We start from the raw sequence: 17,362 nt of genomic DNA, 5'->3' as shown, positions 1-17,362 counted from the left end.
GCAACATAGAGGGGTAAACGCATATATGTAAAATACCACCACACAGGTCTGAAGGGACCCATGCCGGCAGTTGTCTCTCTGGTGTGAACACCTAAGGCCTGGGGCTGGGCTCCAACCCTGGCCATGCGAATCCGTCCTAATCTACAAGGATGAAAAAGGAAAACCTTCATTTAACAAACATTCTGATGGCGGCGATGATGACAATGAAATCGCATGAATACGCCTGAGAGACTTGTCACTTGAAAAGTCCTGCTTTAGATAAATGTATTTTTTTCCCTCTAAAAGCCAGTCTTTCTTTCTCATGTATTATTTCTGATAAGCTTTCTCTACTTCTGATTTCCCGCTCTCATGTACAGGGTGGTATTTTCCCTCATCCAAAATAGCACTGCTTCTTAGTTTCCAAAGAGCTTCACTGGCATTGCTCTTGCAGCTCTTACAAAACACTCAGCATAAACCCTGCTGTTTCAATTAACAGGTGTGCGGACAAACTGGTGGCGGGCGTCCCGTGGACTGCTAACGCTGAGCTAGGACTTGTTAGGCCGCTTACTGACTTTGGAACTGCAGTTCTTTGTAAAAGATGTGTTCTTGCTAACACGAAAAAAATGAGCACTGCATCATTTTCTAAGCCTCACTCCCAAACCATTCATCTCTCTCATGATACTACCTTCCATGGACCCCACAGTAAATAACGAATAAAAGAAAGAAAATAGAGGGCAAAAAGAACACAGGCATTACATGAACCAAATCTCAACAGCCACTGTATGCCATGAGTAGAACACAGATTTTGAAGGATTTCATAGTTCTCACTGATGAGATAAACGGTCTAAGAAAAATGTCAGTCCGATCCTCTCACTTTGACCACAAGAGAAAAACACAGCACCCCATCTAGGGTCGGGCTTCCCTGGTGGCTCAGATGGTAAAGAATCTGCCTGCCAAGGCACGAGACCCAGGTTCGATCCCTGGGTCGGGAAGATCCAATGGCTACCCACTCCAGTATTCTTGCCTAGAGAATTCCATGGACAGAGGAGCCTGGCAGGCTACAGTCCATGGGGTCACAAAGAGTCGGACATGACCGAGAAACCAACACTTTCCCTTTTCTGTCTAGGGTCACCTGACTACTGTCAGAACTGGAATAAGAACTGAAGTCTCCTGATTTCCACTTAAGTGCTTTTCCTTTACATCAGTGGCTCTCAAAAGCGGGGTCCTTGGCCAGCAGGGTCAGCATCACCTGGGAACTTGTCAAAAAGGAAAACCCTCAGCCCTCTCCCCAGACTAAATAAGTCAGAGTCTCTGGGAGGATGGAACCCAGCAAGCTGCATTTTTAACAAGCTCTCCAGGGGAGTCTGATGCATGGTCAGGTTGCAGAACCACTGAGCGCTCTAACACTAGTGATTCTCACCAGGAGGGTGGCGGGGGGCATTCTGTCCTCCTCCTCTAAAGAACAAGTTAGAACCCAAAGGGATGAAGATGTGGATTCCTTTATTACTTAAAATAGCAAAAAACTGGGAATAAACTAAGCATCCTCAACAAGGGACTTGTCAAACAAAGTACAGTATACACAAAGAGAGAGATTGACATTAACTGCCGAGACATTACTACTGTTGAGTAAAAATACTACAGAGGATTATTACAAATTGTTAATCACTGTTGTACGATAAACACCTCCTCAAGTCAAACAATAAAGCAAGTTATAGAAAGGCCTGCAGTGTATTCTCCCTTATGCACCACCATGTAAGGCACACCACGGAGATACTGGGTGTTCAGCTCCAGATCACCGTGGTAAAGAGAATATCCGAATAAAGTGAATCACCCAAATTCTTTGGTTTCTCAGTGTACATAAGAGTCACATTTACATTATAGCCTATGAAGTGTACAGTAGCACTGTTTTAAGAAAATGTACTTACTTTAGCTTAGAAATACTTTATGACTTAAAAAAACGCTAGCCATCATCTGAGACTTCAGAGAGTTGTTGTAGAACAAAGATCGCTGATCACATAACAAGTACAGTAATGATAAATAAAACTGTGAGATGTTGTGAGAATTACCAAAACGTGGCACAGAGACATGAAGGGAGCAAAGGCTGCTGGGAAAGTGGCGCCAACACCACAAACCTACCATGTGTTAAAAAAAAGAAAAGTAGTTATCTGCAAATTGCAGTAACACAAGGTCGGCTTGTCCGTCACATACGACCCAGCACAGGACTCACAGCCTGGCCTTCAGACGCAGAGCTCCGCACCACGGGGCGGGTTGCCGCACTACTGTCGACGCCAGCCCCCTTCTGAGAAGTGGGGAGACACCGTCACCCCACGGGGCTTAGGTGAAAATCCACACGGTACACGTGACGCTGCTAGGAAGCAGCTCTTAGGCAGAGCTGCTCTGTTACTGTTGCACTTCTTTCTGCATATATGGGCCTAGAGAAATGTTTGGAAGTGTGTTGGCCAAAATGCTAACAACTGTTTATCTCCAGGAGACTGACATGCCCTGGTCATCTGCACTTCATTTTTCTGTGTACCTTCCTATATCGCTGAATTTTTACAATGAATAGGTATGGTTTTTATAAAAACAACAACACTATTTTATATATATCCTCAGTTCAGTTGCTTCATCGTGTCAGCCTCTTTTGAGATCCCGTGGACTGCAGCACGACAGGCCTCCCTGTCCATCACCAACTCCCAGAGTTGACTCAAACTCATGTCCGTTGAGTTGGTGATGCCATCCAACCACCTCATCGTCTGTCATCCCCTTCTCCTCCTTCCTTCAATCTTTCCCAGCATCAGGGTCTTTTCGAATGAGTCAGTTCTTTGTATCAGGTGGCCAAAATATTTGAGCTTCAGCATTAAGAAATTTGTATGCAGGTCAGGAAGCAACAGTTAGAACTGGACATGGAACAACAGACTGGTTCCAAATAGGAAAAGGAGTTTGTCAAGGCTGTATATTGTCACCCTGTTTGTTTAACTTATATGCAGAGTACATCATGAGAAACGCTAGACTGGAAGAAACACAACCTGGAATCAAGATTGCCGGGAGAAATATCAATAACCTCAGATATGCAGATGACACCACCCTTATGGCAGAAAGTGAAGAGGAACTCAAAAGCCTCTTGATGAAAGTGAAAGTGGAGAGTGAAAAAGTTGGCTTAAAGCTCAGCATTCAGAAAACAAAGATCATGGTATCTGGTCCCATCACTTCATGGGAAATAGATGGGGAAACAGTGGAAACAGTGTCAGACTTTATTTTTCTGGGCTCCAAAATCACTGCAGATGGTGACTGCAGCCATGAAATTAAAAGATGCTTACTCCTTGGAAGGAAGGTTATGACCAACCTAGATAGCATGTTCAAAAGCAGAGACGTTACTTTGCCAACAAAGGTTCGTCTAGTCAAGGCTATGGTTTTTCCTGTGGTCATGTATGGATGTGAGAGTTGGACTGTGAAGAAGGCTGAGCACCGAAGAATTGATGCTTTTGAACTGTGGTGTTGGAGAAGACTCTTGAGAGTCCCTTGGACTGCAAGGAGATCCAACCAGTCCATTCTGAAGGAGATCAGCCCTGGGATTTCTTTGGAAGGAATGATGCTAAAGCTGAAACTCCAGTACTTTGGCCACCTCATGAGAAGAGTTGATTCATTGGAAAAGACCCTGATGCTGGGAGGGATTGGGGGCAGGAGGAGAAGGGGACGACAGAGGATGAGATGGCTGGATGGCATCACTGACTCGATGGATGTGAGTCTGAGTGAACTCCGGGAGTTGGTGATGGACAGGGAGGCCTGGCGTGCTGCGATTCATGGGGTTGCAAAGAGTCGGACACGACTGAGCAACTGATCTGATCTGATCTGATGAATATTTAGGACTGATTTCATTTAGGATGGACTGGTTGGATATCCTTGCAGTCCAAGGGACTCTCAAGAGTCTTCTCCAACACCACCGTTCAAAAGCATCAATTCTTTGGCGCTCAGCTTTCTTTATGATCCAACTCTCACATCCATACATGACTCCTGGAAAAACCATAGCCTCATACAGACAATGCGACTCTAACTGATTTCATGAGACAGGCAATCTCAAATGAGAGCAAGCTGTGGAGCCTGAGACTAGGCCTGAAACACTCCCAGGTACAGAATAAACACCTGTTGAGTGAACTAAGGAACAGATGAATTGAGGGGCAAGAGAGTGCAGCAGTGCTGAGTTTTGGAGCCAAACAACAGCTGAATTTAAATACCAGTTCTGGGGACTTCCCTGGTGGTCCAGTGGCTAAGACTCCACACTCCCAATATGGGGGGCCTGGGTTCAATCCCTAGTCAGGGAACTAGATTCCCACATGCTGCAACTAGGAGTTCAAAGCTGCAAATAAGACTCAGCACAGCTAAACAAAGGGCTTCCCTTGTGGCTCAGCAGGTAAAGAATCCACCTGCAATGCAGGAGACCTGGGTTTGATCTCTGGGTTGGGAAGATCCTCTGGAGAAAGGAAAGGCTACCCACTCTAGTATTCTGGCCTGGAGAATTCCATGGACTGTATAGACCATGGGGTCACAAAGAGTTGGACACGACTGAGCAACTTTCACTTTCACAGCTAAATAAATACTTAAAAAAAAAAAAAAAAAATCCAGATTTTCAAATACCAGTTCTGTCACTTCTTAGTTGTTAAGCTTGAACAACTTATTTTAGCCCCTTTGACCCTCAGTTTCTTCATCTATATAACGGGATTATACCAACTCAAGACTATATGTGGATTAAACAGTGAAGGACAGGGAAGCCTGGCATGCAGCAGTTCATGGAGTCGCAAACAGTCGGGCACGGCTTAGCAACTGAACAAGTGAGACGGTGAACGGGAAAGCAGTCTGCATTTAGCAGAAGTTCAATAAAAACGAGCTCATCTCTCCCCGAGTGCCAGGTCTGCTGATGACAAACTGCGTGACACTGGACAGGCTGTCTCTCTGAGTCTGTTTTTATAGCTAGAAAGTGAGTATAATGTTTACTTACCCTGTGGGATGTTGTGATTATTATGTAAAACTTTTCTGTACAGTGTAAGACACTATAAAAGGAAAGACTTATTACTGTGATTATTATGGGAGTTTTTTGGGTCAATTTATTTTACAGCCTCTTGGCTCCAATAAACTTAATTCAAGTAGCCTTTAAAACCTGAGAACCGGGTGGATTTTATTAATTAGTACTAATTTACTGACCTTCATGAGCTTTCCTAGAATACCCTAATCCCTATCTATCTGAAAATAAAGTCTACCTTGATCTGACTGGAATCACTGCCTCTCAAGAAACCCTGGTCTAGGTCAGACTGTACAGCACAGAACCGAGGAGCCGCCCTCAGCGCTGGGTGCTTGCAGTTCTGGTCTCCTGATGGTAACCATGGGAACCCTTACTTCTTCCCACTGTTTAAGAGGAAGGACTAAGCTATCCTGGGTGCCTCCAGCTGAAACCCTTACCTCACAGACACACTCAGTCTCTGGCTGGGAAGCACCTCAGTGACTGTCGACGTTCACAGAACCCATCAGGGTGGCCAAAGAAGCCCCTGCCCTGGTGAGCAAGGTGGGGCTATCGTCCTGACTGTACGGAGGGCGAAGCCACAGACCCGTGGAGTTAGGAGGTTTGCCGTGACCAGAGTCGAGCCTTATCCTGCCAGCCCTGCTTGCTAACAGAAAGGGACCTCACATGGTACTTCCATTTGGGAAAGGTGCAGACGGAGGGAGAAGAAAGCACGCCTTCAGTCCTGCTTCATCAGGGGCCAGGCCAGAGGCTGACCCCGGGAGCAGCATCTGCAGATTCCTTCACTCTTCCTATGGATCACCTCACGCTGACTTACGCTGCCCTAACTGTGGATGTCCAACACCCTGAATAGTTCTGTTCTGGGTCAGAAAGCTCCACAGAACCACAGAAACCACACCGTATTGGGCCTGGGACATCATTTAGTTCGATCCTCTCCATTCACAGATAGATCAGTGGTGATGATGAGGCTCAGAGGAGGGGAATGATTCACCAAGACCACCAGTGAGCACGGGCAGAACCCAGATCTCCTCTGTCCATCCTCAGCCTGTCTCCATGACAACCCTACTTCATCCCTGCTCCCTATACCCTCCCTGTCCTAAGCCTTTCTATCCTCTCCCAGAATCCAGGTCAGTGGACACTGAGAATACACCATACGCCCAACTGTGGCAGTAAACCCCCAGTCTCCAGACCATGACTATTACATGTAAGGGATGAGCCTACGCGCTGATTAATATGTGCAGGACGCCATCACCCTGCCCTTTAGGCAAGAACAGCAACCAATACAAGAAACTGAACCGCCTTTTCCTTCTGCTTCTGAGTTGAAATTACTCAAAGAAAAGCCAATCTGTTATACGTTAACCATACCAGACATGCTGACAGAGCCACATTTGGGTAAACAATTATGTGTACAACCAATTTTTAAAATGAATGTTTAAAAAACACGGGGACTATTCGAGTACTAACTGAAGGCGAGGGTCACAGGTTAAACAGTGTCTGGAGCTCCAGCACTGTCGGTTCTGAGCTGTACCGTGCTGGGACGCTCAAACCTGGGGCCTGCTGGGGCCCGTGCTGTCTACCACGCGGGCAGCTCACTGGTCTCTTTGTGCCCCAGGCTCCTCAGCATGAAAAGAGAATGTGGGAGCACCTCAGCTACCTTCTGTGAGAACCATAAAGAGATGATGTGTGTTCAGTGTTGGAACAGGGAGGGCATGTGAAAAGTACTCATTAATACGAGCTACTGCTATCCTTTACTATTATTCCTATTTTTAACACTTTACTTATTTGGCTGCAGTGGGTCATAGCTATGGCCCACAGGGTTTTCATCACAGCACGGGGCTCTCTAGCTGTGGCGCACGGACTTAGCTGCCCACTGGCATGCGGAATCTTAGTTCCCTGACTAGGGATCAAACCTGAGCCCTGCACTGGAGGGCAGATTCTTAACCACTGGACCGCTGGGGAAGTCCCTGCTACCCTTATTATTAGTAAGTACATAAATGGTGAAGCAGAGTTCAGGTCTTTCTAAGCTGCACTTTTACACTTAATCGTATTTCCACAATCTATAAAATACGATTAGATGACTGCCCCGAGAGAGCTGACTTCAAAAGAGAGAGTAATAGAGGAAACTTTTAATCTTAAGAAAGGTTTCTGAACTTTGCTGACATCCTAGGACATGCCAGACGACACTTCCTCCACAGTTAAAGCATCTATTCAGTCGTCGTTCTTATGCAATTTTCACGGTTAGGCACTCTTTAACAGTTATCTCTTACTTTCCCAAGCAAATAACCAACCCTGGTGGATGGGAGAAAGGGTAAGAAGCGAGGCCACCCCGCCCCGCACCCCCACCCCCCCCACCCCGATTCTTTACACACCCTCACGCCTCTACTACCCGTCACCAGTAGCTGAGATGGGAGCCGCCATGGCAAGGACACTGTTTCCAAAACGCTTGGCGAGTGAAGCTGAAAGGAGCAGAGGCAGAAAAGAAAAAAGCAAATGGTCTCCCTCGGCACCACAACCGTGAGAAGCAGACGCCTGCTGTTCAAGCCACCAAAAAAAAAAGAAATAAAAAGGAGGAATTTATTTTATGTTGTAGCAAATCATGGAAGAGTACACAAATGACCTGCAACAAAGGCGCAATGGCAACTCAACGGGGAGAGGGCAGTCTCTCCAACAGACGGTGCAAAACAATGCAGAATCTGTATAAAAAATGAACAGAGACCTTACTTCCTACAGCACTTAAGAATTACCGCATCGATCCTTAAGTGGGTCACAGATGTAGTGTAAGAGTTAAAACTATAAACCTCAAGAGGAAAACACAGGAGAAAATCTCCCTGATCTTGACTTGGGCAGAGAAGGATTCACAGAAGAAAGTGTTGGTGGGCTGGACTTCATCTAAATCAAAGACGTGCTTCAAGACACCACCAAGAAGATGAAAGGGCAAGCTACAGATGGGGGTAAATCACAGAGCTGATAAATGGCTTATGTTCAGAATGAGTAACCAGAGGAGATTTCTGGCTTATATCCAGAAATCTCAAAACTCAACAATGAGAGACAACCATAATATAAATGGAGAAGAACCTAAATATCCAACAATGAGGACTGGTTAGATAATCTAGATACCTCCAGTCAACAAAAGACTAGCAAACTGTTAGAAGGTAAACTCTTCTGAAAGAAACAACGTGGACCAACAGGAGAGGTGGGTAAATGGACAGAGAGTGACAAAGCTTATGCGGTGGGATGGTGGCGGGATATATGCATTTACCAGGTAGCTCGATTTTTTGACGTCTGAAAATTTTCATAATAAAATGTTGAAAAAAGCTAAGCACTAGAATATTTCACAAGTATGCCGTTAAACAGGATGCACTGGTACATAAAAAAGACTACAAAGCTGTATGCACAGAACAAATCCACAAGATATACATCTTTTTTTAACGTGTGGTCAGAAGAAAAGGCCCCAGAGCAGAAAGTCGACAGTGACCGCCTGGGCGATGTGATGAGGCTGCTTTTCCTCTTATTTTTGCTGACCCATTGCCTTTAAATTTTCTACTATGATCAACTATTTTTGTGATTTAAAAACAGAGGTGCCTTAATAGTAGTGAAGTAAGAAATACTTTCAGACAAGAATTTACTTGTCACAAACTCGGTGACAGAAAATGCTCCCCTCTAAAAAAAGCTTGAAGAGTCTTGAGCTTATGCAACATACTTTCGGTGAACAATTCTTTCAGCCTGCTACTGCCTCCTCACTGGACTTTGTGCCAGATTCTGAAACTCACAGCAATCAGGGCTGCACACCCGGAAACATACCTATCAGAATTCTGCGCCCGTCTCACCACAGCCACGTCGCACCTGGAGTCAACAATGCGTGAGAACCACAGACGGACTGGAGCCTGTTCTACACAGCTCCAGAGAGCAGGGTGTTTCACCCGGGGCAAAGTCAAGGAAATGACCACCACAGTCTAATAACTTGGGTGCTGTGATGGATGATGTAGGACTTGGATCAATTAGCACACATTTTTCAGAGAAGCAAATACACACTGAATATAAGAAGAAGGGAGAGACACCTAGGGCTGGGTTACTAACCTAATAACCCAGGGAACACCTAACCACCAAAATTATAAGAGCAGACGCTGGGTGAATTCCTGTCACATATAATGGCTATGATCACACTCATTCACTCAGGAAATATTTACTGAGCGAAGATTCATTCATTTAGTGAGTGCTTATGATGCAATAATGGAAATTCCATGATCTGTGCTGTCCACACGGTGCCACGTGTGCTGGCTGACCACTTGAAACTGGCATCACAACTAGGAAGACTGTCATATACAAAGAACATGTGAGGCTAGGTTTCTTATAAACATGGAAAACAGAGGAAACCAATCTGAAGAGGCAGAGAGAGCCTAGTTCATCCAAGACTTTATAAACTATGCTAAGAAGTTATAACTTTATCCAGAAAGACAGAGAAATATTCTGAAGAAACTTAGGAAGAGAATATTAACTCAGAGTTGAGTATTGACAATTTAACAAAATACCGAGGAGACAATTAAAGAGGTAAAGAAGGAAAGTGGAATGTGACTACGGCACTTTACTGATAACCTATTTATGTCAGTATCACAGCTCCGGAGAAAGGGCAACAGACAAAAGATAGTTTAGGGAAGAAGAAATGATGATGACGCATCCGCCTGGATCTGGGGAGAGGGAATGAATGACTTCATCAAGCCTCCAGGTTTCAGTTCGGGCCACAGCTCACTGAGAATGAGGATTCGGGAAGAAAAGTCTGGGAAGGAGAGCAGTGCATTCAGTTTTTTTTTTTTTTTTTTTAGCAGATTTATTTAGAAAGAGATTTTCATTCCATAGAAGTAACCCATTTAAGTACACAATTCAGCGACTGTTTAGTATACTTACAAAGCAGTGTGACCATCCCTGCAATCTAATTTTACACTGTTTTTATCACCCCCCAAACAAAAACCTCACACCCACCAGCAGCCACCCCCCATTCTCACCCCTTAACCTCAGCACCTACTAACCTACTTCCTGTCCCTACAAACTTGCCTCTTCTGGACATTTCATATAAACGGAATCACACAGTATGTGGTCTTCTGTAACGGGCTTCTTTCTCACAGCATAATATTCTCAAGGTTCCCCCATGTTTTATCAGGATGGGCACCTCGTTCCTTTTTTATTGCTGAATAATATCCCACTGTACCACATTTTATTGATCCATTCATAAGGACGTAGACATTTGGGTCCTTTTCACTGTTTGGCTACTACAAATAAAGCTCCTATGAACACTCATGTACAGTTTTGTATGGAGGTACATTTCATTTCTCTTGGGTATATGCCTCAACGTGGAAACGCTGAGACATAAGGAAACTCTACGCTTAACATTCTGAAGATCGACCAGACTGTTTCCCAAAGCAACTGTACATTCTCCCAGGCGATGTTTGAGGTTTCCAATATGAGATTTATCTACAGAGTCACTTACCCAATGTGTGAAGATTAATTACCCACATCCTCATCAACATTTGTTATTAGCTGTCCTTTTATAAAAAAAAAAAAAATTCATTTTTGGCTGTGCTGGGTCTTCGCGGTTGTCAGCAGGCTTTCTCTAGATGCAGACAGCGGGGGCTACCCTTCACTGAGGGGCCCGAGCTCCTCACTGCAGTGGCTTCTCTTCTTGCTGAGCACGGGCTCTAGAACAATGGCTCAGCAGTTGCGGCTTACGGGTTTAGTTGCTCTGAGGCATGCAGAATCTTCCCAGACCAGGGATCGAACCTGCGTCCCTGCATTGGCAGGCAGACTCTCTACCCCTGGGCCACTGCGGAAGCCCTCATCCGTCCTTCTGAGTCCAGTGAGAGGCCAGAGGTACCTCACTGTGGTCTGGTTTGTCCGTCCTCATATCTAATGATGCTGAGCACCTGTTCGTGTATCTATTGGCCATGTGTATCTCTTCTCTGGAGAAGTGTCCATTTGAATCATTTGCCCCCTTTTAAGGTGGGTTGTCTTTTTATTACTGAGGTGGAAGACTTCGTTGTGTATTTTAGATGTAAATCCTTCATCAGGTACTTTCTCTCATTCTGTGAGTTGTCTTCTCACTTTCTTAACAGTATGATTTGCAGCACATGTTTTTAGTTTAGATGAAATCCAATTTATTTTTTTTTCTTTTATGACTTGTGTTTTGGTGTTACATCTAAAAAAACATTGCCAAATTCAAGATTTACTCTTATATTTTCTCCTGTAAGAAAGTTTTAGCAGGCTTCCCTGGTGGTCCAGTGGTTAAGAATCTGCCTTGCAATGCAAGGGACGCTGGTCCGGGAAGATCCCACATGCCAAGGGGCAACCGAGTCCATGTGCCTCAACCAAGGAGCCTACATTTTGGAGCACCCAGGCTGCAGTGACTCTGGGGAAGCCCCCGCGACGAGAGGCCCCAGCACCGCAACTAGAGTGGAAAGAGCCCTCCCGCAGCAACGGGGACCCAGCACGGCCAAAAATACAGATAAGTAAAGAAAGACATATTTATTAAAAAAAAAAAAAAAAGGGTTAGCTTCAACATTTAAGTTCATAATCTAAAAGTTAACTTTTGTATATGGAAGTAGGGGATTCAACTTCTGTATGTTGATAATCAGGTGTCCCAGCATCTGTTGAAAAGGGTGTTTTCCCCCTTGAATTTTCTTGGCATCTTTGCCAAATACCAACTGCTCATAAAGACAGTAATGGTGAGTCTAAGTTTAGGCTCACTGACTGTGAGGTACCTGTGCTCTAGCTTCTTGGCGATAAGCTACATGAGTGGATAATCATGTCTTCTACCCACAGCCCAGCAATCAGCACAGCTGCTACTGCTGCTAAGTCACTTCAGTCGTGTCCGACTCTGGGAGACCCCATAGATGGCAACCCACCAGGTTCCCCCATCCCTGGAATTCTCCAGGCAAGAACACTGGAGTGGGTTGCCATTTCCTTCTCCAATGCATGAAAGTGAAAAGTGAAAGTGAAGTCGCTCAGTCGTGTCCGACCCTCAGCGACCCCATGGACTGCAGCTCCTCCGTCCATGGGATTTTCCAGGCAAGAGTACTGGAGTGGGGTGCCACTACCTTCTCCGAATCAGCACAGGGGACTCGATAAAACTCAGAGAGATTCTGTCCGCCTGTGCGGTCCCAGTGATGCGGCCTGCCTCACCCACAGGTGCGGACACTCTCTCCAGGTGGTTCTCTTTCTAGGGCTGCTCTTCTAGCCGGGACTCTGTCCTCAGTGTCCTGTTTACACTTACACAGTGACACAAATCCAGGAGGGCATTTTCCTTCTTCCTAGGATAGGAAGTCCCTAAAGATGCTCAGTCAGAAATCTCAGTACAAGAATGGGTACATTTGATTTTCAACTGTTTACAGGCACAGAGGCTCCAAGTGTGGTGTTTCTGTTTTGTATAAAGGGTTTCAATTGAGTGCCAGGCCCAACATTTTTCTGTGTTCAGGCTAATGTTAGAGAACTTAAATTTTTAAATGCTAATAATGTCCCTTGTGGCTCAGCTGGTAAAGAATCCGCCTGCAATTCGGGAGACCTGGGTTCGACCTCTGGATTGGGAAGATCCCCTGGAGAGGGGAAAGGCTACCCCCTCCAGTATTCCGGCCTGGAGAATCCCATGGATGGTCCATGGGGTCTCAAAGAGTCTGTCACAACTGAGGGACTTCCACTAATGACGTCAGTGGGTCAGAGCTCAGTGAAAGGGAAGTCCTCAAAAGGACCACTAATTAGAGATAAATTATGAGTAACTTGAAGAACTGAGGACATTAAACTAAATTAACGAAAGACGTCCTGAGAACATTGTCTTCAAGTGATAATAAATCCGTGCAAAGAACTGCAAAAGGGAAGAACCAACACAGAAGATGAAAGACCCCAGTCAAGCCCATTACAAATGCAATGGATAAATAAATAAATAAACACTGTGTGGACCAGACCTGTTTTCTGGCACTTTCACCTCAGATGCCCCATCCCCCCCACTTCTTGGCTACACAGTAACACCCAAGGCCCAGCTCTCACTGCCTGATCCCTAGTACCTTTCAAGTACTCAAAATTTACCTTTGAAGTAAATTTTTAAGCAGATATGCCACACGAAAATAGATAAAGAGTAGTTCTGTATTTATAAGAGAAGTCTATACTTAAAAAACAACAACTCACATTTACTACAGTACTAAATTAAAAATTCTAAAGTATTTTTAAAGTAGTCACATTTAGGGAATTGCCTGACTGTCCAATGGTTAGAACTTGGCACCATACCTGATTGCTGGGGGCCCAGGTTCGATCCTTGGTTGGGAAACCTAAGATACCACAGCTGTGTGGTGTGGCCAAGAAAAGGGTATTCACATTTACTGAAATTATGTTTTTATGAAGTGTTTAACATCAGCTCTACCATGTACAGTAACATCCGTGTGTGTTCACATTGCCTAAGCCAAGCTCAACAATGTACATGTCTCTCAAAGATAAAAACAAGAGTCAAAATACTGACCTCCAGGGGCTCTTCTAGTTCTAAGATCTGAATGCCTATGACCATTATTCTAATTTCTCTCCTGTCCTTACCTCAAAGCTACATAGTAGGGGATTAAGCAAAGATGATTCAGTTCAGTTCAGTCGCTCAGTCGTGTCCGACTCTTTGCAACCCCATGAATCGCAGCACGCCAGGCCTCCCTGTCCATCACCAACTCCCGGAGTTCACTGAGACTCATGTTTATTGAGTCAGTGATGCCATCCAGCCATCTCATCTTCTGTCGTCCCCTTCTCCTCCTGCCCCCAATCCCTCCCAGCATCAGAGTCTTTTCCAATGAATCAACTCTTCACATGAGGTGGCCACAGTACTGGAGTTTCAGCTTTAGCATCATTCCTTCCAAAGAAATCCCAGGGCTGATCTCCTTCAGAATGGACTGGTTGGATCTCCTTGCAGTCCAAGGGACTCTCAAGAGTCTTCTCCAACACCACAGTTCAAAAGCATCAATTCTTCGGTGCTCAGCCTTCTTCACAGTCCAACTCTCCCATACATACATGACCACAGGAAAAACCATAGCCTTGACTAGACGGACCTTTGCTGGCAAACTAATGTCTCAACCATGCAAATATGCCCAAGGACAACTGGCAGCCACACACAGCCACACTTGTTCACACTGGCCCTCCACTGAAAACCAAAAACACTCTTGTCCAGGAGTCTGAGTTAGCCTCTAAGCTGAGATGACCATGGTGAACAAGAAAAGGTGAAACACAACTTATCTCCTTAGATATACTAATCATATTTCTTTTAAAATCCAAGTCTGATTATTTCATTATGTCTATTCCTATTGTCTGTTTTCTGTTCGTTTTGGGTTAAGTGTTCTCGTATATCTGATAATTCTTGATTGAATGCCAGTCATTGCATATGAGAAGTGCATAGATAATTCCAGGCTCCTAGAGGATTTGCTTTTGTTTCTGACACGCAGGTATGACAGAGGCACAAACCACTCCAGATCACCTTAATCTAGTTAGGTACAGAGATGAGACAAAGCAGTGCACTCCAGCTCCTGAGACGGCCAGTCTGTGTTCAGTTCACTCTTGTCCCTAAGAAGAGCCCTTAGGAAAACTGGGGTGTACAAGGGCTTCTCCTTCTCAGCAAGGGTGTGCACCAACTTCAAAAAAATTTCCCGACCCATGAATCTGCCTAAAGCTCTAATTATCTTCTCAGTTGACAATTTCAGCGCTGACAACTGCTTCAAGAAAAGAAATGGTGCCAAATGTAGGGTTACCTGACATCTCTACCTACACCGTGGCTCTGAAAATTCCTTCTGCCTCGTGGTTCTCCTATGCCCTCAAACTGACAATTCTTTCTCAACTTTTCACCTTGTCTTGTTCTTAGTTCATCTTAGGCCCAAGTGATCTGACAGAACACTGCCAGAAGTAGAATCCCCAATCCAGTACAAAAGCCTTGCTCAAAACTGAACCAGACTGCAACTTTCTAACATAAAATACACATCATCTAATTCGAGTCTTCTCTAGTTGACTTTTACAACTTCTGCAGTTCTGAAATGTGAGTTTTTCCCAGGGAACTAACTGAATCAGGCGATGAAGCAATCTGGAGTGTGAGAAAACAGAACTGGCATTGCTGTTGACTAAGAGAAAACCATAAAGCCCTAATTAAAACAAAGCATCAATCAAAACTAATTTCATCATGCCCTGTAATCTAAAATCTAACAGGCCTCATGGCTGGAACGGGAGGCATGGAGCTCCCTTCAAAAGATGACACAGCTGGAACCTGGGCGCTGTAAACCCCTAGACCTGGAGCCCAACACACAACAGACGCCCGGGAAGGCCAGTTCCCCGGCCCTTGCTCCTCCTCCCCGCCCCTCCCTGATCCCCACCAAGAGGTGGGCGGACACTGAACACAGGCTGAAATTTCAGCACAGTCCAATTCTCTCACTACAAAGTCTAAGGTTCATTCTCAAGTTTCTGGTGTACTGAACAGGAGGAACTGGGGTTGAGGTCATAAAAATGAACTCATGAATCAAGACAGCAAATGCTCTTGTCTACTTTGGCCTGTAACTAAAGAGGAAACCATGGGTGAAGAAGAGTGAAAAAATAAGAAATCTGAGCTTCATGTCCCTGGCTCAGGTGGTAAAGTATCTGCCTGCAATGCGGGAGACCTGGGTTCAAGCCCTGGGTTGGGAAGATCCCCTGGAGGAGAGCATGGCAACCCACTCCAGTACTCTTGCCTGGAGAATCCACATGGACAGAGGAGCCTGGTGGGCTACAGTCCATGGGGTTGCAAAGAGCCGGACACGACTGAGCAACTAGGCCACAATATATGTGGCCTAGGCAAGGCCTCTAGAGTCTGAGAAACGGGCTATTTCTCATCTGAGAATAGGGGGCTCATGTGCCAGTCAACAAACATTTCCTGAGCACGTACTACCTTTCAGAGAAACCAGACCCAGTCTTGATCTCAGGACTAGATCAGCAGTTCTCAACTCTGGCTGCATACTTAACTAGAGATTTTAAATAAACTGCAACCCACTCAAGTGTTCTTGCCTAGAGAATCCAGGGACGGGGGAGCCTGGTGGGCTGCCGTCTATGGGGTCACACGGAGTCGGACATGACTAAAGTGACTTAGCATCAACAACAACAAAACACTTTATTTCGGATTAATGGACTCTCTAAGGCAGGGCCCTAGCACTGGAAGAGGGGTGGGGAAGAAGGCCTTTTCAACTGTTTCTGATGCCCAGTGAGGGTTAAAAATCACTGGACTTACAGAATTTCTAAGTTTCTGAATCTAATTTTCTATGGTTTGACAAATGAATATTTTTTTTACAGGTAAAAGGCTCCAAAATAAACCAGCTTCATTCATACTTTGGTGAGAGGGTGACTGAGGTTAAGGGCGCCTTGACTGTGCTGAAAATCCTATCCTGAGGGGTCACATTGACTGTTGAGTGTCCTCCAGCCTCACAGATGCCTCCTCGGATGCATATTCAAAAGCCAAACATCACGTTATAAGCGAGAACTTGTCCCAAGGGGCATTCAGATGCCTGAATCATGCCATTCTGGATTTGTTCCTTTGGGTTAAAGCACAATTTGGCCACGATTTTTGTCACATCTGTTTAACGTGAGTGCTACTAATTGATCATTTTCTTTAAAATCAACTCGCTAAAGCAGTAAGAGAGGATTAGCCCTCCTAAATATTAAAACACACGATAGAGCCTCTTTAATCAAATGAGATATTGGCACACAAATAAATACAGACCAGTGGAACCTAAGATTGAGGGCAGGAGAAGAAGGGGACGACAGAGTATGAGATGGTTGGATGGCATCACCGACTCAATGGACATGGGCTTGGGTGGACTCTGAGAGTTGGTGATGGACAGGGAGGCCTGGAGTGCTGCGGTTCATGGGATCGCAAAGAGTTGGACACGACTGAGCGACTGAACTGAACTGAACTGGAACATAACAGAAACTCCAGAAATGGGTCAAATTAATTAAATATGACAAAGGACAGAATCTAAAAACACTGGGAGAAAATGGAATTTTTAATAAGTCGTACAGAGATAACTGAAAAACGAGATGGAAAAGGCTAAAATTGGATCTAGCTCTCAAACCTATATATTCAATTCCAAGTGGATCAAAGATTTAAAAGTTTGAAAAGAAAAGAGAAACGATACAGGAAGTAGGGAAAAAAAAATAGGTGAATTCAACCTGGGGATGTACAAAACTCTCTAGCTATGACTGAAAATCAAGAGGCAGTAAAGCAAAAAAAATTGAAAAAAGAAATACCCACAAAGTCACATGCATTAAGCACCTCGTCTGCATCATTTCAGCTCCTCCCGCCTTAACTATTTTTATTCCAGCCATTCCTGAGGCAACTAGTTTTGTCCAGGC

The 17,362-nt window shown here is 44.9% G+C and overlaps 1 protein-coding gene and 1 non-coding gene across 2 annotated transcripts in view; one reads left to right on the top strand and one right to left on the bottom strand.

The window, feature by feature from the left end:
- The window catches only part of EVL (Enah/Vasp-like), a 148,038-nt gene that overhangs the window by 117,839 nt on the left and 12,837 nt on the right, over positions 1–17,362 (bottom strand). The window lies entirely within an intron of this gene.
- Positions 4,226–4,298, top strand: TRNAG-CCC (transfer RNA glycine (anticodon CCC)). Its single transcript has one exon. It is a non-coding gene; the product is annotated as a tRNA-Gly (tRNA).

The sequence above is a fragment of the Bos taurus genome, chromosome 21 (assembly GCF_002263795.3).
Source record: "Bos taurus isolate L1 Dominette 01449 registration number 42190680 breed Hereford chromosome 21, ARS-UCD2.0, whole genome shotgun sequence".
NCBI lineage: Eukaryota > Metazoa > Chordata > Mammalia > Artiodactyla > Bovidae > Bos > Bos taurus.
Note: the sequence above shows the minus strand (reverse complement) of the source record. Positions and strands in the feature narration are given on the sequence as shown.